The sequence below is a fragment of the Pleurodeles waltl genome, chromosome 2_2, assembly GCF_031143425.1.
Source record: "Pleurodeles waltl isolate 20211129_DDA chromosome 2_2, aPleWal1.hap1.20221129, whole genome shotgun sequence".
Taxonomy (NCBI): Eukaryota; Metazoa; Chordata; class Amphibia; order Caudata; family Salamandridae; genus Pleurodeles; species Pleurodeles waltl.
Window position 1 is genome coordinate 354224374 of NC_090439.1, and position 24166 is coordinate 354248539.

Here is a 24166-nt window from a genome sequence, read left to right on the forward strand (position 1 = left end):
CAGAACTGCCATTTCAAACACATCTTTGTTTTAAAATATGTCCAGATGAACGTGGTGTGAACCATATCTACTTCCACCGAAATGCAACATCAATAGATTTTAGATTTTTAACTCGTTTTTGTTTTAAATAGGAAATAATTTATGTATTTGAATACTATATGAATGTAACAGATGATTTTAATTATTGAATGTCGTTTTAACATATATAACAATGCTGAGCAAGCACAGTCCCCGTAGTCTCACCTGATGCTCCGACAAGAAGCTTTGGTACAAACCAAGATGTGCCAACCAAGAAACCTTCTCTAAGCTCGAGAGCACCAAGAGATGCTCTCAGTGAGGATGACTTTTAATGTAGGTCAGATGTAGAAGGCCTAACCTGACGTAGAAGACTTCCTCATGGGTCATGCATTAAGGAAAAGCAAGGAGAACAAAAGAAAAGGGGCAGGGAAGGCATGAACGATGGGCAAACTGAATGAACAGGATCCACACAGCCAAGTAGTTGCAAAGCAACTTATTTCCGCTACACGGCTGCTTAAATTGCCATGGATGTAGCCATTTGTTTGTTCTGATTGATCTTTCCTGTCTCACCTGGATGACTCGCCCCCTGTATCCCAACCCCAGCTACCACAGCTTGGTATTCCGCAGCCTCCATGCCTCTATCTAGATCTTTTCTTCTGTATGGATGTTCTTATTCCTTGTCTGGTCTAACGTTTTGTGCAACTTCCTGACCTTTACTCGAGTCATGACATTATGAGGGTTGATCACCTCTTTGGTGCCACAAGAGAAATTGATGACAACGCAGGTGATACAGAATGCAGAAGAAGGCCACACCAGTCAGCTTTATGAGAAATAGGACACACATGACAATACAGAAACAAACACTGACTGTCCCATTGTTTTTCTCCCACACACGATCACAGGAGCACACCAATAATGAGAAGTCCGAAGCACTGAACTGGCATAATCAGTCTACCCCCTGGTAGCTACCATGAGATGTCTAATTTTAACCTTTGCAGGAGTGCTTCAGCAACATCGATCTTCAAAATATCTCTGTAGCAACTAATACTGCATCACCAGTTGGTGGGTTTCTGGATACTAAGCTATTGTTACAAAACCCCTACACTTATTTCACGTGTGGATTTGTAGCCATTAACAGATTTTGGAATGTGCATGCCTACATGGAGCACTGTATGAAATGCCACCAAATTTACATACTAATGCGGTCTGCATTTTTCAGTATTTCAGATGTGAATGAGTGTGTGTATGCACGTGTGTGTGTGTGTGTGTGTGTTTGTGCGCACCTTGGAAAATTATGGTATCAAAACTAGTAATTCATAGAATGAGACTTGATTGATCTGGTATGGTCAGCCTTCTAAATTATTTTAGAGCATTTCCCAGCTTGAACTGGAAAGGCCTGGAAATTCATTCGAAATAGGTTTTTCAAGCATACAGACAGTTATTTTAAATGTCAGTGACAAATACGAAGGAGACATAATCTTGAATCCACTTCATACCTCTTTAATCCACAACTAGACCCTCCCTCCCTCCCTCTTTATCTCGCCATTGCAGGGTCCTGATTTGTCCTTTTGTGGCAGATTTTCCATCTTTTTCTTCTTCTTTCTTTCCCCCTTATGAGTTTTTGCCTCTTACTCTCAGTAAATGTCTGATGAGGAAAAATATGTGCTGGTCACAAAAAATGTGTGCTGGTGGGTCCCCACTAGCTCAAATTAAGCACTGTTTATCTGATGGTATCAACATGTATGTCGATCGAAGCCGGCACAACAGAAAGCCCATCAATCAGGTAAAATACTCAGTAGCTTCGGGGGGCTGTTTGGGGTGTTACATCCCCCTAATAAATGTATTTTGTGTTTTGTGATAAATAGTTGGGTACAGGTGCTTTCATTCTGGTAGTGTGAGGTGTCTGTTTAAATTCACCAGAAATCTTTACATGCGCACAGACAAAAACGCACGCATGCTCTCTGTTTTGAAAGTTTTCAAAGATCTTGGTTATTTTACAAAACATTGTGGGGCATATTTATACTCCGTTTGTGCCGAATTTGCGTCGTTTTTTTCGACGCAAATTCGACGCAAAACTAACTCCATATTTATACTTTGGCGTTAGACGCGTCTAGCGCCAAAGTTCATGGAGTTAACGTCATTTTTTTGCGTGAACACCTTCCTTGCGTTAATGATATGCAAGGTAGGCGTTCCCGTCTTAAAAAATGACTCCGATGCATATGCGTCGTATTTATACTCCCGGGCAACAATGACGCCCGGGAGTGGGCGGGTCTAAAAAACCCGCATTAGCGCCGGATTTTAGCGCCTGGGTCAGGGCAGGCGTTAAGGGACCCGTGTGCTCAGAATGAGCCCAGAGGTGCCCTCCCCTGCCCCCAGGGACCCACCCCAGGGACATTAAGGTAAGTCCAGGTAAGTATTTTTTTTAATTTTTTTTTTGTGGCATATGGGGGCCTGATTTGTGCCCCCCTACATGCCACTATGCCCAATGACCATGCCCAGGGGACAGAAGTCCCCTGGGCATGGCCATTGGGCAAGGGGGCATGACTCCTGTCTTTGCTAAGACAGGAGTCATTTCAATGGGGGATGGGCGTCGTAAAAAAATGGTGCAAATCGGGTTGTGGCAATTTTTTTGCCTCAGCCTGACTTGCACCATTTGTGGACGCCCATACGCCATTTTCCCCCTGCGCCGGCACTGCCTGGTGTACGTCGTTTTTTTTAACGCACACCAGACAGCGGCGGCGGCTAACGTCATTGAATAAATACGGCGCCCGCATGGCGCTTCAGAATGGCGTTAGCCGGCGCTAATTTTTTTGGCGCAAAACTGCGTTAGCGCAGTTTTGCGTCAAAAAGTATAAATATGGCCCTGTGTTTTCTCTTAATTAGGGCCTCATTTACGAGGCCCCTGTGCCACCGGAGCAACGCTTTTAATGACACTTTGGTGGTGCTGTGCTCTGATCCATATTTACACATCGGCGTTAAGCCACTTTTCGTGGCTTATTACATCCTTGTACATATGGGCCGCCCCATGCAGTTTACTGTGGCAAAGGGGCGTGCAATGGGTGTTGATGTGGGTGTACCTACGCAACACCCATAGCTTTTTGATGCTGCCCCAGATTTACGAGAAATCTTAAACCTGAGGTAGCACCAACAACTAATGCCACCCTGGGGGTGGTGTTAGAATGGCACAACAAGAAGAAATATTTTTCTTTCTCCTTGTTTTTTGCTCTTTCTATGTGTGCATCCTGCAGCACACATAGAAGGAGCAAATCACCATTAGTGATTGTTTATGTGCAGGATGGAGTCCCTTCCTGCACATAAACTATCATCTCTGTAACGCAGGCATCCTTGTGCCATTGCGCAAGGGTGCCTGCATTGCTGCTGGGCAGCTGATTTAGCACCGGTGCAGGAGTAAGCATAGGGATGCACTGTATTTTTGTAAAAACTGCGCATCCCTGCATTTTGGAAATGACGCAGCTTGTCACAGTTATATTTCCTAATAAATGAAGCCCTTAGTATTCATATCCATCCATGTTCCTCTCCCTTTCCAATGTCCCTTAATTCCACCTCATGCATCCTGCTTGTCATATAATATATACTGTAAAATGATATGCCAATGTGATTGTCTGAAAATATGACACACCCCAATCATACAGCCCTGCGAGTAGCAAATAATCTAGTCTCTCCTGTAGTAGTATGGAAATAAAGTCCGTACTGGCCAGGGAATGCTGAAGCACAATGAGTAAGGTAACTTTGCAATTTCTTCTAGAAAACGGTATACAGTTTATAATTGAATTGGGTTTCCTAGATGTCTTCCTTTCACTAACCAATTTGTAGCCACTATGCTCTCCCAGTGTTGAGAGGCTGTATGGATTTAATACAGGCTCCTTTACTGCTAATATTAAATTTGTTGGCGGAAGTAATTTGTGTTTTGCGAGGTATTCTAGTTCCCTCTATTTTCATACACAACATGCGATTTTGATTCAGTAAATAACGCCCCACAGAGGCCCTCCGCACACGCTTCAGCTGCCCTTGAGACTGGTTCGTGGAGTGTAAATAAGCAAGCTTTCTGCTTTCTTTTACAAAACATGCTTCCTGTCGCACACTGAAAAATGCAATCATGTTCAGAGGCATGTGAAAATTGTTTGTAGGGTCATAAGTTCAACATCTCTTCTCCCTGATGGCACGATCTTCCTGTAAACTTTGCACTTGTATAGCACACTACTCACCTGTTAGGGTCTCAAGGCACTGTATGCATGTTGCTGTGGAACCCCTCCTGGCTTTTCCCTGTGAGGCGCCCACTCTTGGACAGTGCTGTGAGGGCCATTGTGGAGATTAAGCAAGCTATTGTCCAGAGTTACAAAGTGGGACCCATTAATTAGATTAGGCACTGAGGCGAGAATTATCTGGTCCAAGGGAATTGAGCTAGAGTTACTAGTTATCAAAGTTCGAGTCTGTCGTGCCTTCACGCCACATGCACCCATCTGCCTTACCTGGCATGTACTACACCTCAAGTATGAGGCATGGTAGCTTATACTGCAATAAAATGGTTACAAAAGGAATCCCACAGTATGTACTGTAAGATGCTCAATTTTTCTCCTTTGTAGAATCATATAACTGGGCTCTAAGGGTTAATATGTTTTAGTACCGGAGGCACGTATTATAATGAACAGGAACGTAAATAGAGTGGGCTGTGATAAAGAGGCTGTTTGTCTGCCTGAGCCTATGGCTTATTATTTTGTAGACACTAGGCCCACAAGCTAGATAAATAAATAACACAGGCACAAGATGTACTTGATGTAACTTGTCCCAGTCTGGTGCTCCCAGGTACTGCTATTAACAGGGTCACTTTACTGGTGACGCCTGTGACGATGGATGTGGGGTCAGCCCTCAGGATCTCTAGAGTCAATCAGGAAGACATCAGCAAACAAGTAGACCACTGAGTAGACAACTGAGACATCTCCGCTCGCACTCATAGTTTAACCTGAGATGAATCAAGGCACAAACATAAGCAAAGATCATGAGATCATCTGACAGCATAGCTGCTGGTGTCAAGTCCAAAAGGTATATGTAAGGAAATGCCTCCTTGGCATGGTTACCCCCTAACGTTTTGCCTTTGCTGATGCTAAGTTATGATTTGAAAGTGTGCTTGGACTCTGCTAACCAGGCCCCAGCACCAGTGCTCTTTCCCTAAACTGTACCTTTGTCTCCACAATTGGCACAACCCTGGCACTCAGGTAAGTCCCTCGTAACTGGTACCCCTGGTATCAAGGGCCCTGATGCCAGGGAAGGTCTCTAAGGGCTGTTGCATGTCTTATGCCACCCTGGGGACCCCTCACTCAGCACATGCACACTGTTTCACTGGTGGGGAGAAAATGGCTAAGTCGACATGGCACTCCCCTCACAGTGCCATGCCAACCTCACACTGCCTGTGACATAGATAAGTCACCCCTCTAGCAGGCCTTACAGCCCTATGGCAGGTGCACTATACCACAGGTGAGGGCATATGTGCATGAGCACTATGCCCCTACAGTGTCTAAGCAAAACCTTAGGCATTGTAAGTGCAGGGTAGTGCAAGAGTATATGGTCTGGGAGTTTGTCAAACACGAACTCCACAGTTCCATAATGGCTACACTGAAAACTGGGAAGTTTGGTATCAAACTTCTCAGCACAATAAATGCACACTGATGCCAGTGTGCAATTTATTGTAAATACACCCAGAGGGCATCTTAGAGGTGCCCCCTGAAAACATACCCGACTTCTAGTGTAGGCTGACCAGTTCCTGCCAGCCTGCCACACACTAGACATGTTGCTGGCCACATGGGGAGAGTGTCTTTGTCACTCTGTGGTCAGGAACAAAGCCTGTACTGGGTGGAGGTGCTTCACACCTCCCCCTGCAGGAACTGTAACACCTGGCGGTGAGCCTCAAAGGCTCACCCCTTTTGTTACAGCACCCCAGGGCATCCCAGCTAGTGGAGATACTCGCCCCTCTGGCCACTGCCCCCACGTTTGGCGGCAAGGCTGGAGGAGATAATGAGAAAAACAAGTAGGAGTCACCCACCAGTCAGGACAGCCCCTAAGGTGTCCTGAGCTGAGGTGAACCCTGCCTTGAGAAATCCTCCATCTTGAGTTTGGAGGATTCCCCCAATAGGATTAGGGATGTGCCCCCCTCCCCACAGGGAAGAGGCACAAAGAGGGTGTAGCCACCCTCAAGGACAGTAGCCATTGGCTACTGCCCTCCCAGACCTAAACACACCCCTAAATTCAGTATTTAGGGGCTCCCCAGATCCGAGGAAATCAGATTCCTGGAACCTGAAGAAAGAAGAAGGACTGCTGACCTACAAGCCTGCAGAGAAGGAGGAAGACGACAACTGATTTGGTCCCAGCCCTACCGGCCTGTCTCCAACTTCAAAAACCTGCTCCAGCAACGCATCCGACGGGGACCAGCGACCTCTGAAGGCTCAGAGGACTGCCCTGGACTACAGGACCAAGAAACTCCTGTGACCTTGGCCCTGTTCGAAACCTGCAACTTCTTGGCAAAAAAGAAGCAACATCCAAAGAGTTCACGTTTCCCGCGGAAGCGTGAGACTTCACACTCTGCACCCGAAGCTCCCGGTTCGACCTGCAGAAAATAAACACCTCCGGGAGGACTCCCTGGTGACTGCGAGCCCGTGAGTAGCCAGAGACGGCCCCCCTGACCCCACACAGCGACGCCTGCAGAGAGAATTCAGAGGCACCCTCTGACATGACTGCCTGGAACAAGAGACCAGACGCCTGCAACCAACACCGCAGCCGCAGCCCCCAGGACCTGAAGGAACCGAACTTCAACGCAGAAGTGACCCCCAGGCGACCCTCTGTCTAGCCCAGGTGGTGGCTGTCCCGAGAAGCCCCCGTGCCTGCCTGCATCGCTAGAGTGACCCCAAGGTCCCTCCATTGTTTTCAATCTAAAACCCGACGCCTGCTTTGCTCACTGCACCTGGCCGCCCCTGTGCCGTTGAGGGTGTACTTTGTGTGCCTTCTCATGTCCCCCCGGTGTTCTACAAAACCCCCCTGGTCTGCCCCCCGAGGACGCAAGTACTTACCTGCTGGCAGACTGGAACCGGAGCACCCCTGTTCCCCATAGGCGCCTATGTGTTTTGGGCACCTCTTTGACCTCTGCACCTGACCGGCCCTGAGCTGCTGGTGTGGTAACTTTGGGGTTGCCTTGAGCCCTCAACGGTGGGCTGCCTATGCCCCAAACTTAAGACTTGAAAGTGTTTTACTTAACTTCAAAACTAACCTTTATTTACCTCCCCCAGGAACTGTTGATTTTTGCAGTGTCCACTTTGAAAATAGCTTATTGCAATTTTTACAAAGACTGTACATGATATTGTTTTCATTCAAAGTTCCTAAAGTATCTAAGAATTAATTGTAAATCTTGAACCTGTGGTTCTCAAAATAAACTAAAAAAATATATTTTTCAATATTAAAACCTATGGGCCTGGAGTAAGTCTTTGAGTGTGTGTTCCTCATTTATTGCCTGTGTGTGTACAACAAATGCTTAACACTACCCTCTGATAAGCCTAATGCTCGACCACACTACCACAAAATAGAGCATTAGAATTATCTACTTTTGCCACTATCTTACCTCTAAGGGGAGCCCTTGGACTCTGTGCACACTATTTCTTACTTTGAAATAGTATATATAGAGCCAACTTCCTGCAGTATAGCTTTGGTCCACCCTGCTGATGCTTGGGAAAGTATGTGGTTAGTGTCAAAAGTTCAACAGGGTGCATTCTGGAGTGTTGTAGGAGTCTGCTACAAAGCTTGCTTTTGTGCTGTTGCTTGACTCTCTGAAGGCAGACTAGTGTGGACTTGAAAATTCGTAAAGGATTTTCTGAGGTCTTACTGTGAGGCCCTTTCACCTCCAGGTTTCTGTCAGTGGAGCAGAGTTGAGTACATCTTTGGCCTGGGGAGGCCCTTCCGACTTCTTGACAATTAGACTGCCCGTGCATGTGTGCCATGTGTGGGCCACTGCAAAACCATCAAGAAGTCACTGCCTAGCTACTCATGCAACCGAAGGGGCGACTGGATCATGGTCAAGGTGTACTACAGACAACAGGATCAGGATATCGTTGGTCGATTGATGCTTTCGACTGTCTTGGGCAAGCCATGACTTTTGATACTTCAAAGTAGTCAGATTCCACATTGATTGTAAATTAATCCACAAATAGTAGCAATGATGCATGTGACTGCAGGATGGTGTTACCAGTAGGTGAACCTGATGTACACAACTGGCCTTCATGGTTGTAAGTATTCTTCCTTGGTTTGTCAACGGTTGGAATGAAGGGGATCAAATGGCTTTTGCAGCATGGTGACTCTGTGAGGAGGTGGTACTCTACTTCTTTCACTTGTGAGGGGATCTGCATCTTTTGGCATGGATGCCATGGTTCAGTAGGCAGCCGGGGACTCTTTGTACATTTGTGCTGGGAAGCTTGTGGTGCAGACTCGTTCGCACATGTATGTGGCTAACTCTTGGTTCTTCCACTGGGCTTTTGCCAGGTAGTCGTCACTCTACTTTGGTAACTTGCATGTGTCAGTAGATGCACTCACAGGCCTGATCCCACCTTCTCTTCGATGATTCTGCGCAGGGGTGCCTGTCAGGTTTACCAATGTGAACCAGCTGGTCATACTCTTTTTTTTTTCTTTCCATTTTTTTGGCACATACACTGTCTTCTTGACTAATGCTGGTGAGACTTCAAGATGCTCAAGTCTCTTTGCTTTCTTCTAGGTGCACAGGTGTTCATCGTCTTTGGGAAACAGCCAAAAGGGCATCTCAGTGATCAACTGTCCCTGTAGCCAGGATGATGGGCCTTAGGGTGTTGGGCTTATTGTTTGTGGTAATCCGGGTAGGCACTGATCCACTTCTTTCCCCTTTTTCACCTGGATCAATGTGGCTTCAGGCCACGTGTTAGATGTTACCTTATAAGGGATATTCTTGGAGCCCCCGCTCTGTGGACAGAAGAATGCAGCAGTGGGGAGATGTGGTTCTTCCTCACGTTGTCCTGATGGTGCAATGCTTGTGCCTTGAATGTGCAGTCGTCATATATGGTAATTGGTTGTGGCACAGTGAGACTTGAGGGTGCAGGATGACAGGGCCCCGATGTCTAGAGCATGGTCTCAGGTGCAGCGTGCTCCCATCCTCCTTTCAGTCCAGCCTCGCTTTGTCTGGGCCTCATGCTGTCTGGGGTCATATCCGCATGGCACACTTGGACCATCAGTAAGGCATCTAAGGGGTTCCTGGTTGTGAGAAGGTGTGAGATTTAGGCTCTTGGTTGAGTGTCGGTCTGTTAGCTGTACCTGGTAATCTGGATGGCTCTAGTGGTGCCTCCTCTCCTTCATCGGGGCAGAAGCAGAGTTGGAGTGCTCTGCTCCTTTGCAGTTGGCACGCTTTGCCAGCTGTGGCTGGAGTTAAGGACAAATAGCATTAGTATTGGTTTGCTCCTCTTCTAATGCAGTCCAGCAGGACAAGGGCTGGAGCGAGAACTATGTAGTAATGAGGGGGTTGCAGTGCAGGCATCCTGTTCTCCTTAGTCTGCAAAACAATTTCCATCAAACTGTGTCTAGGAGACAGTCATAGTGTGTGGGGTTTGTTTCACTCTGCAGAACTTCAAGGAACAGTGGAGAAGGGCGAGGTGATGACTCTGGTTGGCACTTTCTTTTCCCTTTCGGGTACCAGGGCACTGCTCTGAGGACTGGATGGTTACCTTCTCAGCACCTCCTCTCTTCTTTCCTGGAAGGTGATCCCCCTCCTCAATTGGTAGCATAGGACGTGGTGGTTGACATCGTGGGATGTTCACATAACTTTCCTGTCACTCATTCAGCCTCTCACGGCTCCTCATCGCCCATGGCGCCATCCTCCCGGGCAGGGCCGAACTGTCTCACAGCAGCTGCAGCAGCTTACACCACACAGTCTGACAGTCTTCTGTTAGGTAAGGTGCTGGAGGGCACTCCATCTGTCTGTGATGTTGGAGCGGGTGGAATTTGGGCTGAAAGTTTGCGGTGAGGTAAAGTATTTCAATAATTCTCTTTCACCAATGTTATGTTGTGGGCCCTAATCAGGATCATAATTAGATAACAATACCCCGAATTCATAACAGCTCTGTGTCTTACGGGATGGATGAATAATTAACCAAATGGTAATCTTCAAAACGAACCAGAATTTTCCTCACCCTTACACCCCTCCATACATTCTCTTCCTTTCAAGTCTCACTACTCATTTTAGCACCCTGTCATTCATTCTCACTTCTTATTGACTCATTTCCTTCTCCAACTGTATGAATACTCTCTCCTTCTGCAACACGACCTCTATCTCCATCCACAATCATCTCTTTCCCCAACAGATAACCACTGACGCCACCCACCTCAGACTTAGAACCATAACCAGATTTAGTACTACCCTCCTTTGCACCACACAAACTCAGATGCCACAAATTCCACCTTTTACCATCCTATAACTCTGCAGCACTAACCAACACCTTCTTTATTCTTAATGGTTCAGACCACTTAGCATCATGCTTTTCAACAAATCTTGGGTTCTTTACTCGTACATATTGTCCAACGTTCAGCACTGGCCTGGTTTCACTATACCTTAGTATTTTGGTACTTTCTTGTAAAACTCCTACTCTCCTTCTCATATCCTGGTTTTATTCCAAAATACTACATTTCTCATTCTTCCTCTTTAACCACCAAGGAACCAATTTAGCAGATGTTTTTATTCCTTTCAGCAATTCAAATGGTGTTTTACCTGTGAAAGAATGAGGAGAAACTGTATGATAGGAATCTTTCCTGCAACACCTTTTTCCATGACAACCCAGATGCAATAGCTATTTGGATGGCTTCCTTTACCACCCTATTAAATCGTTCAACCTGACCATTACCTCCAGGGTGATGTTCTCACATGCTTAATACTTGACTCCTTCAAAAGTCTCTGCATCTTACTAGAAGTCAGTTGCACTCAATTATTCAAAACCAAAACTTCCAGAAGGCTTTCACATAAAAATATATCTTCTAAGAACTCAACTACCACATCCGGAATTACACTATTTACTATCCTCACCTCTGGCCGATTAGAATAGTAATCAAACCTAACTATGGCATAAGTTTCTTTGAACGATCATGTGGAAAAAGCTCCCATGAAATCAATGGCTACATTTTGCCATGGTCCTTCTGGTAATTCTACCATTGTTAGCGGTGTGTTCAACTACTTTGTCACTTGCATTACATGCTTCACATTTTCTTACCTATTGATCCACCATATCATCAACACCTGGCCACCAAAATGTCCTTAATGTTTAATCTTTATAATACACTCATGTGCTCCATCCGGAGGTACAATTCTATCCCCTCTTAAGACTATAGCACTGCACACAGACAATTCATCCCTGATATTCCAAAACACGCTACAATCTACTTGCAAGTTTTTCTTCTTTGGGCCAACCACCTACCCGTTCACTGTCTCCAAAATGACATCCTTCTCTATTTCTCGCAACCACATACTTTCTGTTAATTCCTGCTCTCCATCACTAGTATTATTTACATATCTTCATAAGTAATTGCTACTTCACATTCATCATCATTACCTGTTTCATCGGCTCGATTACTAGGTAACCTTGATAAGCCATCAGCAATGGTATTATCTTTACCTGGTACATACTTATTCTCATAATGGAACATTTGTAACTCTGACGCAAGTCTTGCAATCTTGGTGTTAAACTGTTTCCCCCTTCTGGTTTCAATATGTTAACCAATGGTTTGTGGTCAGTATCTATTTTGAACATTTTCCCCCCACACGTACATTCAAAATCATTCTACTGCCGCCAATAATTATTTCTCGATAGTTGAGCAATTCCACTCAGCTTCAGTTAAAGTACGAGATGCATATGCCACAATGCATGTATCACTTGTTATTTTGTGGTACCAGCACACCAACTGCTTGTAGCTACAGATAATATGCATTCAGTCTCCCTTACAAAAGATTTCAAATAAGCTGCTGAGGATATTTCCTTTTTGATTGCATTAAAAAATGTCACCTGATCATCTGTCCATGTAAATTTTGCAATTTTATTTAACAAGATCCGTAAGTTTGACTTTGGATGCATAGGGGCATATTTATACTCCGTTTGCGCCGAATTTGCGTCGTTTTTTTCGACGCAAATTCGACGCAAAACTAACTCCATATTTATACTTTGGCGTTAGACGCATCTAGCACCAAAGTTCATGGAGTTAGCGTCATTTTTTTGCGTGAACACCTTCCTTGCGTTAATGATATGCAAGGTAGGCGTTCCCGTCTTAAGAAATGACTCCGATGCATATGCGTCGTATTTATACTCCCAGGCAAAAATGACGCCCGGGAGTGGGCGGGTCTAAAAAACCCGCATTAGCGCCGGATTTTAGCGCCTGGGTCAGGGCAGGCGTTAAGGGACCTGTGGGCTCAGAATGAGCCCAGAGGTACCCTCCCCTGCCCCCAGGGACACCCCCTGCCACCCTTGCCCACCCCAAGAGGACACCCAAGGATGGAGGGACCCACCCCAGGGACATTAAGGTAAGTCCAGGTAAGTATTTTTTTTAATTTTTTTTGTGGCATAGGGGGGCCTGATTTGTGCCCCCCTACATGCCACTATGCCCAATGACCATGCCCAGGGGACAGTAGTCCCCTGGGCATGGCCATTGGGCAAGGGGGCATGACTCCTGTCTTTGCTAAGACAGGAGTCATTTCAATGGGGGATGGGCGTCGTAAAAAAATGGCGCAAATCGGGTTGAGGCGATTTTTTTTTGCCTCAGCCTGACTTGCACCATTTGTGGACGCCCATACGCCATTTTCCCCCTACGCCGGCGCTGCCTGGTGTACTTCGTTTTTTTTAACGCACACCAGACAGCGCCGGCGGCTAACGCCGGCTAACGTCATTGAATAAATACGGCACCCGCATGGTGCTTCAGAATGGCGTTAGCCGGCGCTAATTTTTTTGGCGCAAAACTGCGTTAGCGCAGTTTTGCGTCAAAAAGTATAAATATGGCCCATAGTTCTTCAAGAAACATGAATAAAATTCTGCAAGGCCCCAAAATGACATTAGCTCCTCCTTATTTTTTGGCTCTGGTGCTCCCAGGATAGCCTCAACATGATTGACTTTAGGCTGGATCCATTCTTTAGAGATTACATTCCCTAGATGTTCCACTTGCTGCCTCCCAAAAAAACATTTTTTTTTACAGTCAACCCATTGTTTCTAAGCGCTAACATGACCAAATGTAAAGCTTCATTATGGGAACCCTTGTATTGACCAAAAAATAAAATATCATCCTGGAAAACTTTTGCTGCTGTTGTTCCATATGAAATTCTAGCCATCTCTTTGGAAAACAGCAGACGCACTTGCCAAACCAAAAGTCATTCTACAATATTGACACATGCCTTCAGGAGTTATAAAAGCCGTACAATGCCTCAACTCTTTTTCTAATTCAGGTTGACGGTAAACGCTTTTAAGGTCAATTTTTAAAAACATAGGCCCATATTTATACTTTTTTTGTGCCGCATTTGAGTCATTTTTTGATGCAAAAGCAGCGCAAACTTACAAAATTCTATTATTTTGTAAGTTTGCGCTGCTTTTGCGTTAAAAAGTGGCAAAAATGTGACTCTATAAAAGTATAAATATGGGCCATAGTGGCACCTCTTATTGATGATGTTAATTTTTGCAGATTGGGAAGAGGAAATGTGTCAACCCACATTGCATCATTTAGGCATCTCAAGTCTACGCACAAATACAAATATCCATTAGCTTTAAGAGAAATAACCACCCGAGAAACAGTCATACTTTATATGGTTCAATTACTTCTTTATCATTTAGATCCTGCAAAATGCACCTTCACTTTCTCCAGATAGCTTATCGTTACATTCCTGAGTTTGTCTTATGGGAGTGGTGTCGACACGCATGATCATTTTATGCTTAAATCCTTGCATCCTTCCCACCTGATGACAAAATACATCAGGATAGTCTTGTTTCAAATTTTCACATTCATATTACTTGTCACAAACTCTTTTACTTCCCATCTCCTCAATATGCACAGAATATACTAGTGGATTAACACATGGATCAATTTTTATCCCCAGTTCCGTTATATGTGCAACCAAGAATCATGGCTCCTTTATCAGCTACATACACCTTCTCCTTACATTTTTAGGACCAAATTCACAGTCCCTGGGCGCACACAGTTCACTTTACTAGGGACTTACAAGTAAATTAAATGTGCCATTTGTGGCGAAGCCAAGGTTACCATGTTTAGAGTACAGAGCACCTACCGTTTAGCACTGATCAGCAGTGGTAAAGTGCCAGAGAATCATAAAACCAACAAAAACAAGGTAAGGAAACAAGGAGGGGGAAGGCAAAAAGTCTGCGGATGACCCTGTGGAAAGGGACATTTCCAACAAGAGTGGAGGCCTTTAATCAGGTGACAACAAAACAAATAAAATACAAGCAAGCCCACCAGGCGGCCTTGAGGTCAGCAGGAAACAGAGCCTTTTAATTAAGCAGCACCACCAGTTAGGGCACTCGACAAATAAACAGACAAGCATATCAGGTAACCTTGAGATCAACAGGAAAGGGTACCAGGCTTAAGAGTGTTTCACTATGAATACAGGCTGTGTCTGTGTTTAGTGCAGTTTGAGATGTGCGTGTGTAGTTTGAGGTGTTTCTGTGTGAGTGCATGGTGAGAAGTGTTTCTGTGAGTGGTGCATCTCTGTAAGAGCAGGAGTGGTTGAATGTGTGAGCAGGGTGAGAAGTGTGTCTGTGTGGGTGTAGGACGAGTGGTGTTCCAGTATGAGAGCAGGATGAAAGGGTTGCTTTTGTGAGTGCTGGATAAACAATTTCTTTATTGAAGTGCAGGTTGAACAGAATCTCTGAATGCAAAGTGAATACAGTATCAGCGTAGGTTGAAAGATGCCCCTGTGTGAGTGCAGGGTGATAGGAGTTTCTGTCTAAGGGCCTGATTTACAGTTCAGCGGACAGGCTACTCAGTCACCCTGTGGCGGATATCCCATCTACCGTATTACAAGCGCATGACATGTAATGGCACTTGTAATAGGGCGGACGGGTTACCTGTCACATTTGTGATGGAGTAACCTGCCTGCTGAACTCTAAATCAGGCCCTAAATGCAGGGTGAGAGGTATTTCTGTGCGATTGCAAGGTAATAGGTGTTTGAGTGGAGGATGAGCAGTCTCTGTGTGAGTGCAGGACAAGAGGTTTCTGTGTGAGTGCAGGGTGAGGGGGTCTCTTTGTGAATACAAGGTGAAAGGAGTGCCTGTGTGAGGGAATGGTGAGCGCAGTACCTGCAAGGTGTGCCTATGTAAACCTTGGGTGTGTGAAGAGCAGTTTGAATGACTTGCCTAGGTGAGACAAAGATGAGTCTTGTGACTGTGGTACTGTAGGGTGTTTGTGTCTGTGCACAGTGAGCAATGTGCCCAGGGACATCTTCGGGATTTTGAAGTCCCCGGGCCAAACCCTGTTTGGAACAGCTTTGAAGTTATGATCCAGTTTCAACTTTTTCATGCCCCCTTTGACCAGGTCACTGACAGTTCACAGGCACACTTTCCAAATTCTAAATGTGTTTACATCTAATGTGTGTTTTTAATATTGTAACACATAAGCAAGCAGCTTACTAATATTACTGCAAATAATCTCCGTTACACATTCAAATTTCTCACAATTAATGTACTGTTTGATCTGAAAGAAATTTCTTTTATGGATATTACATTAAACATAAATACATTGCTCTGCAAATGTCTATCATCGACTTACATCATTCACATTAAAAATAGATTAAAGAAAAACAGTATTTAAAAATAATGTTTCAGAATTATTCAAGGTCATCAGGACAAGACTTACTGCAGAACAGAGCTGGCACTACCACTTGAAAGGGTGGGGCCCTGGGTCACAGCCCACTTTGCCCATGCATTAAAACGTCACTGTGTATTCGTGCATGCGGAGTGAGCACTGTGCCTGTGAACGAGAAGGATGCATCGCATTAAAGCCAGGCCTATTGGCATTGTCACTGCGTGTTTGGTAGGGAAAGGGAGCTGAAAGGGGACAGGAGACAAAGGAACAAAACTTCGTTCTGCGTTTTTTCGTTTCCCTAGGAGCAAAATCTCGCTCGGCGACCAGGCAAAACTGCTCTATGTTGTTAAAATCGTACATTTTACTTTTTCATGTTTGCAAAACATTATCATCACTACAACATCCTGAAGTAACGACTTGCACCATCCCTTGCAAAATATTATGCATACTAAAAAAAAAATAAAAAAAACAGTAGAGGTGACATTGTCTGAAAAAGGATATGCGCTGGGGCTATGCACCTCTAGCTAAACAAGCACTGGCAAAGCCAATAGGTCTCATCTACACAGGAGCTATTAGCTGTGGCAATATGTTTTTGCCATGTTGGACATCAGTGTGGCTGCTGTTCAGCATGGTTCAAAAGTTAGTGTCGTGGAGTGGGGGAGTAGAGTTTTGTAGAGTGGAGTAGGGGACTAGAGTATCAGAGTTGAGTGGAGGAGAGTAGAGTTCAATGGTTCAGTAGCAGAGAGTGATGTGGGGTGGAATAGGGTGGATTGGGTTGGAACGGGCTGAGGTAGCGAGGTGGATTGGAGTAGAGTGGGATGGATTAAATGTAGTGGGCAGTGGCGTAACGAAACTAGAGGGGGCCCCCTGCACAGAACATAGAGGGGGGCCCCCCTCCGGAGTCACTCAGGCCAGATGCTGTGCTGAGGGGACCCCCTGGAGCTGGGTCCCCGCACCACAGGGGCTGCAGGGGCCTCCGTTACGCCGCTGGGAGTGGGGTAGATTGGAGTGGGGTGGATTGAAATGGGGTGAGGTGGATTAGAATGGGGTGATTAGATTGGATTAGAGTGGGTGGATTGGGCTGAAGTGATAGGACTAGGGTGGGGTGGATTAGGCTGGGGTGGGTTGGTTTGGATTGGGGTGGATTTGAGTGGGGTGATCTAGAGTGTGGTGGATTAGACTGGAGTGGGTAGGGTTGGAGTGGAGTGGGGTGGATTGGATTTATTTGGTTGGAGTGGGGTGAACTGGACTGTAGTGGGGTGGATTGGATTGGAGTGGACTGGACTGGACTGGGGTTGAGTGGATGGATTGGGGTGGGGTGGATTTGATAAAGCAAGGTGGACTGGACTACGGTAAAATGGATTGGACTAGAGTGGATTGGGGTGCACTGAGGTGAAGTGGGGTGGATTGGAGTGAAGATGACTGGATTGAATTGGGGTGAGGTAGACTGGAGTGGGGTGGATTCAACTTGAATGGGGTGGATTGTATTGTGGTGGATTGGATTGGGTGAGTGGGTTTAATTGGGATGGGGTGGGGTGGATTAGAGTGAGGCAAACTGGACTGAGTGGGGTGAATTGGACTGGAGTAGGGTGAATTGGACTGAAATGGGGTGGACTGCACTGGATTGGGGTGGAATTGAGTGGGGTGGAATGGAATGGGGTAGACTGGACTGAGTGGACTGGACTGGGGTGGGCAGGGGCAGGATGGAACAGATAGGGATGACTGGATGGGGTGGACTGGGTGGAGGAGAGCTGGATTGGATTGAGGTGGACTGGATTTGGGGTGGGGTGGATTGGAGTTGTGGTTAGGGTGGGGTGGGATGAACTGGAGTGACTGGATTTGAGTAGGGTGGATTGTGATGGATTGGACTGGAGTGGGTTGAATTTGATTGGAGTGGATTGGAATGAAGTGGGGTGGATTGGAATGAAGTGGAGTGGATTGGATTGAGTGGGGTGGATTGGAGTGGACTGGATTTGGGGTGGGGTGAATTGGGGTGGGGTAGGGTGGGGTAGGGTGGGGTGTAGTGGTTGGGGTGAATTGGAGTGGACTAGATTTGAGTAGGGTGGCTTGTGATAGATTGGACTGGAGTGGATTAAATTGGATTGATGTGGGGTGGATTAGAATGAAGTGGGGTGGATTGGAATGAGTGGGGTGAATTGGGGCGGACTGAATTGGGGATGAAATGGATTGGTGCGGGATGGACTGGATAGGTGTGGGTTGGATTAAGGTGGTTTGTAGTGGGGTGGATTGGACAGGGGTGAGGTGGCTTAAGGTGGATTGTATGGGAGTGGGTAGGTTAAGGTGAATTGTATTGGAGTTAGATAGACTAGGTTGGGTTGGAGTCGGGTGGCCTGAACTGGGGTGGGGTGGATTGGATTGGGGTAGAGTGTGGTGGATTGGAGTAGAGTGAAGTGGTGTGGAGTGGACTGGAGTAGAGTCGGTGGATTGGAGTAGAGTGGGGTGGATTGAAGTAGAGTGGGTAGGATTGGATTAGAGAAAGATGGATTGAATTGGGGTGTGGTAAAGTGGATTGGAGTGAGGTGGAATGCACTGGGGTGGGGTGGCTTGGATTGGGGTGGCTTGGATTGGGTTGGAGTGAGATGGACTGAGTGGGTTGAACTGGATTGGAGTAGGGTGGACTGGCATGTGAGGGAGAGGAACAGAGGGAGATTTATAGGATTGAGTGGGTGGATTGGATTAGGGTGGGTGGGTGGATTGGATTTGATGGGATGAACTGGGGTGGACTGGATTAGGGTGAATTGGGTTGGAATGGAGTTGGATGAATTGGATTGGACTGAGGTGAGTTAGACTGGTGTGGAGTGTGGTGGATTGGATAGTAGTCGAGTGGGGTAGACTGGATTAGAGTAGAGTGGATTAAGGTGAACTGGATTGGACTGTGGTGGATTAAGGTGGATTGGATTGGACTGGGGTGAGGTGAGTGGATTGGAGTGGATGGATTGCTTTAGATTGGATTGAGGTGGGCTGGACTGGACTGGTTGAGTTGGATTGGAATGGATTGGACGTGAGTGGGGTGGGGTGAATTTGAATGCGGTGGTTTGTAGTGGGATAAATTGGATTGGAGAGGGATGGATTGGACTGGAGAAGGCATGGTTGGTCCGGAGTGGAGTGGGTTGGACTGGGGTGAATTTGAGTGGGGGTAGGTTGGATAGTAATGGATTGGTTTGGTCTGGATTGATGGAGTGGAGGGGTGAATTGGGAGGGAGTGGGATGGATTGGATTGGGGTGAGGTGGACTGGATTGGAGCGGGATGGACTGGAGTAGGGCGGATTGTTTTGTACTGGAGTGGGACAGATTGTTTTGTACTGGAGTGGGACAGATTGTTTTGTACTGGAGTGGGACAGATTGTTTTGTACTGGAGTGGGACAGATTGTTTTGTACTGGAGTGGGACAGACTGTTTTGGATTGGAGTGGGGCAGGCTGTTTTGAATTGGAGTGGGTGCAGATTGGTTTGGGCCAGAATGTTTTGGATTGCAGTTGGGCAGGCTGGAGTGGGGCAGACTAGACTGGATTGAGTGGGACAGATTGTTGTGGACTGGAGCTGATTGTTTTTGTATTGGAGTGGAGCAGAGTGTTTTGGATTGGAGTGGGGCAGATCAGAGTGGGGCAGACATTTTCTGTATTGAAGAAGAGCAGATTGCTTTGGACTGGAGTGTGGGAGAGTGGAGTGGGGCACATTGCTTTGGATTGGAGTGGGCAGATTGTTTTGGATTGAGGCTGATTGTTTTGAACTGGAGTGAGCTGATTGGTTTGGATTGAAGTGGCAGATTGTTTTGGAATGGCATGGGGCAGATTCTTTTGGTTTGTACTGGGACAGACTGGAGTGGAACAGATTTTTATGGATTGGAGTGGGGCAATTTGTTTTGTACTGGAGTAGGGCAGATTGTTTTGGACTGGAGCACATTGTTTTGTACTGAAATGGGCAGATTGTTTTGGATTGGAGTAGGGCAGATTGTTTTGGACTGGAGGGGGTGATTGAGTGGAGTACACTACTTTGGATTGGAGAGGGGAAGATTGTGGTGGGGCAGATTGGGGTGAGGTGGACTGGAGTGGAGTGGGATGAGCTAGATTAGAGATGGGCAGATTGGATTGGAGTGGGGCAGATTGGAGTGGGGAGAACTGGGGTGAGATGGACTGGATTGAAGTGGGGTGGATTGGGTTGAGGAGTGGCAGATTGGATTGAGGTGAGGGAATTGATTGTGACAGATTATTTCCGATTGGAGTGAGGCAGGCTGGAGTCGAGCAGATTGTTTTGGATTGGAGTGGGCACATTGTTTTAGATTGGAGTGGGGCGGATTGGATTGGGGCAGATGGGGGGATTGGATTTGGGCAGATTGTTTTGATTTGTACTGGGAAAGATTGGAGTGGGGCAGATTGTTTTGGACTGGAGTGAGGCAGGTTGGAGTGGGGCAGATTGTTTTGCATTGGAGTGGGCAAATTGTTTTGGATTGGACTGGGGCAGATTGGATTGGGGCAGATTGTTTTGGTTTGTACTGGGAAAGATTGTAGTGGGGCACATTATTTTGGATTGTAGTGGTGCATATTTTTTGGATTGTAGTGGGGCAGACTTGAGTGGAGAATATTGGTTTTCATTAGAGTGGGGAAGAATGTTTTGGATAAGAGTGAGACAGATTGTTTTGGAATGAAAAAACAGAGTATGCAGATTGTTTTGGATTGGAGTGGGACAGATTGGAATGAGACAGATTATTCTGAAATGGAGTGGGGCAGATTGGAGTGGAGCAGACTGGATTGAGGTGGATCGTGGTGAGGTGGACTGGAGTGGAGTGGGGTGGATTGGAGTGGGGGATTGAAGTGCGGCAGATTGTTTTGTATTGGAGTGGGGCAGATTGTTTTGTATTGGAGTGTGACAGGTTGCTTTGGACTGGATTGAGGCAGGCTGGAGTAGGACAGATTGTTTTGGTTTGTACTGGGACAGATTGGAGTGAAGCACATTGCTTTGGATGGCAGTAGGGCAGATATTTTGGATTGGAGTGGGGCAGACTGGAGCAGGGCAGATTGTGGTGGGGTGGTTTGGAGTGGAACAGATTGGAGTGGGGCAGATTGTGGTGAGGTGGACTGGATTGGAGTGGGGTGAGTTGGATTGGAGAGGGGCATACTGGATTGGAGTCAAGGGATTGGAAGGGGCCCATTGTTTTGGATTGGAGTGGGGCAGATTGGAGTGGCGAGAATTGGGGTGAGATGGACTGGACTGAAGTGGGGTGGATTGGGCTGGAGAGTGGCGGATTGGAGTGGGGGAACTGAAGTGGGGCAGATTATTTTGGGTTGGAGTGAGGCAGGCTGGAGTCGAGCACATTGTTTTGGATTGGAGTGGACACATTGTTTTGGATTTGAATTGGCTGCTTGGATTGGGCAAGATGGGGTGGATTGGATTGGGGCAGATTGTTTTGGTTTGTACTGGGAAAGACTGGAGTGGGGCGGATTGTTTTGGATTGGAGTGGGTAAATTGTTTTGGATTGGAGTGGGGTAGATTGGATTGGGGCAGATTGTTTTGGTTTGTACTGGGAAAGATTGTAGTGGGGCATATTTTTTGGATTGTAGTGGGGCAGACGAGTGGGGCATATTAGTTTTCATTGGAGTGGGGAAGAATGTTTTGGATAGAAGTGGGACAGATTGATTTGGAATTAAATGGGGCAGAATGTTTTGGAATAGAGTATGCAGATTGTTTTTGACTGGAGTGGGACAGATTGGAATGGGACAGATTATTCTGAATTGGAGTGGGGCAGATTGGAGTGGAGTAATCTGGAGTGAGGTGGATTGTGGTGAGGTGGATTGGAGTTGGGAGGCTTGAAGTGGGTCAGATTATTTTGGATTGGAGTGGGCATTTTGTTTTGGATTGAAGTGGGGCAACTTGTTTTAGATTAGTGAGAGACAGATTGTTTTGGACTGGAGTGGGGCAGACTGTTTTGGACTGGAGTGGGGCAGACTGTTTTGGACTGGAGTGGGGCAGACTGTTTTGGACTGGAGTGGGGCAGACTGTTTTGGACTGGAGTGGGGCAGACTGTTTTGGACTGGAGTGGGGCAGACTGTTTTGGACTGGAGTGGGGCAGACTGTTTTGGACTGGAGTGGGGCAGACTGTTTTGGACTGGAGTGGGGCAGACTGTTTTGGACTGGAGTGGGGCAGACTGTTTTGGACTGGAGTGGGGCAGACTGTTTTGGACTGGAGTGGGGCAGACTGTTTTGGACTGGAGTGGGGCAGACTGTTTTGGACTGGAGTGGGGCAGACTGTTTTAATGAGAGTGGGGCAGACTGTTTTGGACTGGAGTGGGGCAGACTGTTTTAATGAGAGTGGGGCAGACTGTTTTAATGAGAGTGGGGCAGACTGTTTTGGACTGGAGTGGGGCAGACTGTTTTGGACTGGAGTGGGGCAGACTGTTTTAATGAGAGTGGGGCAGACTGTTTTAATGAGAGTGGGGCAGACTGTTTTAATGAGAGTGGGGCAGACTGTTTTAATGAGAGTGGGGCAGACTGTTTTAATGAGAGTGGGGCAGACTGTTTTAATGAGAGTGGGGCAGACTGTTTTAATGAGAGTGGGGCAGACTGTTTTAATGAGAGTGGGGCAGACTGTTTTGGACTGGAGTGGGGAAGATGGGAGGTGGATAAACTGTTCTAGATTAGAGTGGGGCAGACTGTTTTGGACTGGAGTGGGGCAGACTGTTTTGGACTGGAGTGGGGCAGACTGTTTTAATGAGAGTGGGGCAGACTGTTTTAATGAGAGTGGGGCAGACTGTTTTAATGAGAGTGGGGCAGACTGTTTTAATGAGAGTGGGGCAGACTGTTTTGGACTGGAGTGGGGCAGACTGTTTTAATGAGAGTGGGGCAGACTGTTTTAATGAGAGTGGGGCAGACTGTTTTAATGAGAGTGGGGCAGACTGTTTTAATGAGAGTGGGGCAGACTGTTTTGGACTGGAGTGGGGAAGATGGGAGGTGGATAAACTGTTCTAGATTAGAGTGGGGCAGATTGTTTTGGAGTGGAGTGAGGCAGACTGGAGTAGGGCAGATTGTTTTGGATTGGAGAGGGGCTGACTGTTTTGAATTGGGATGGGGTAGTTTGTTTTGAATTGCTGTATTAGAGTGGGGGAGTTTTGTTTGGATTGGAGTGGGGCAGATTGTTTTGGACTGTTCTGGATTGGAGTGGGGCAGATTGGAGTGGGAGGTTTGATTGGACTGTGGTTGATTGGTGTGGTTTGGGTGAGTTTTGGATTGCAGTGGGGCAGATTATTTCGGATTAAAGTGGGGCAGATTGGAGTGGTGTGGGTTGGGAGGATTGGAGTGTGGTGGACTGGAGTGGATTGGGGTGAATGTTTTTTATTGGAGTGGGGCAGATTGGATTTGAGGCGGGTGGACAAGTGCATACTGTATGATTATGTGTTAAAGTATAATTTTGAAAATAAGACAAAAGAAAGAAACATGTTGCTTTGTAATATTTAGAACAAGATAATAGCCATCGTTTGAGAACAGTGCCCACGACCAAAAACAAAACATGAGTGCAAAGTGAGAAAAGAAGACTTGGCAAAATAAAAAAGTTAACTATAGAGAATACAACTTTTCATTTTTTTTTGTCCTGTTGGGCACGTTTTTTCCAGTCACGCACCTTCAGTTTGCAGGACACTCAAAGTTAAAAAAAAATAACAGGAGTTTAAAGTGCGAAAAGAAGACTTGGCAAAATAAAAAAAAGTTAACTATAGAAAATACAACTTTACAATTCTGTTTGTCCTGCTGAGAACGTTTTTGCTATTCATGTGCCTTCTGTTTGCAGGGCACTAGAAGTTAAAAGAAGAAATCAGTACCTCAATCATCTCAGGAGCAGCGGATTGACACTAATTATGTTAAATCAATCTGTGCTTGGCCATGCTCCACAGACAGGAACGGAAAGTATGATATGGCCTCCAGTGACGAATTACGAGGCTGTAAAGAAGAATGCCACAAAAGCTGACAAATAGTAAGCCACAGGCAGACTCCAAGCCCTTTTCTAACTACAACAGGCTCAACGCTAAAAATGAGGCCTGTGGGTTTTGTTTCGCTGGAGTAAGCGTTAGTTCAAATCCTGAGGGACAGAGAATGGCAATGGTGGTCCCAATGGTCAGGAAATCCTAGTTGAAGTAAAGGTCATGGTCACACTCTAAAGATTATCTCCCCCATGGCCGGTGGTCCCAATAACACACTTGTGGTCTGGTCAACACAAGAGATATTGTGTGAACTAGAAGCGAGAATCTCTACTGAGTCTTTTTTTTTTTGATAACCAAATGTTTA

The 24166-nt window shown here is 46.3% G+C and overlaps 1 protein-coding gene across 6 annotated transcripts in view; it reads right to left on the reverse strand.

Moving 5' to 3' along the window:
• Positions 1-24166, reverse strand: part of LOC138282379 (Y+L amino acid transporter 2-like) — a 588082-nt gene that overhangs the window by 321432 nt on the left and 242484 nt on the right. For 4 of the 6 annotated variants that reach the window (XM_069219875.1, XM_069219870.1, XM_069219873.1 and 1 more), the window contains one exon: positions 15928-16041. The exons of the other annotated variants lie outside the window; for them this stretch is intronic. The gene's annotated coding sequence lies outside the window, so the exon portion shown is untranslated. The remainder of the gene's footprint in view (positions 1-15927; positions 16042-24166) is intronic. 6 annotated transcript variants of the gene reach the window in all.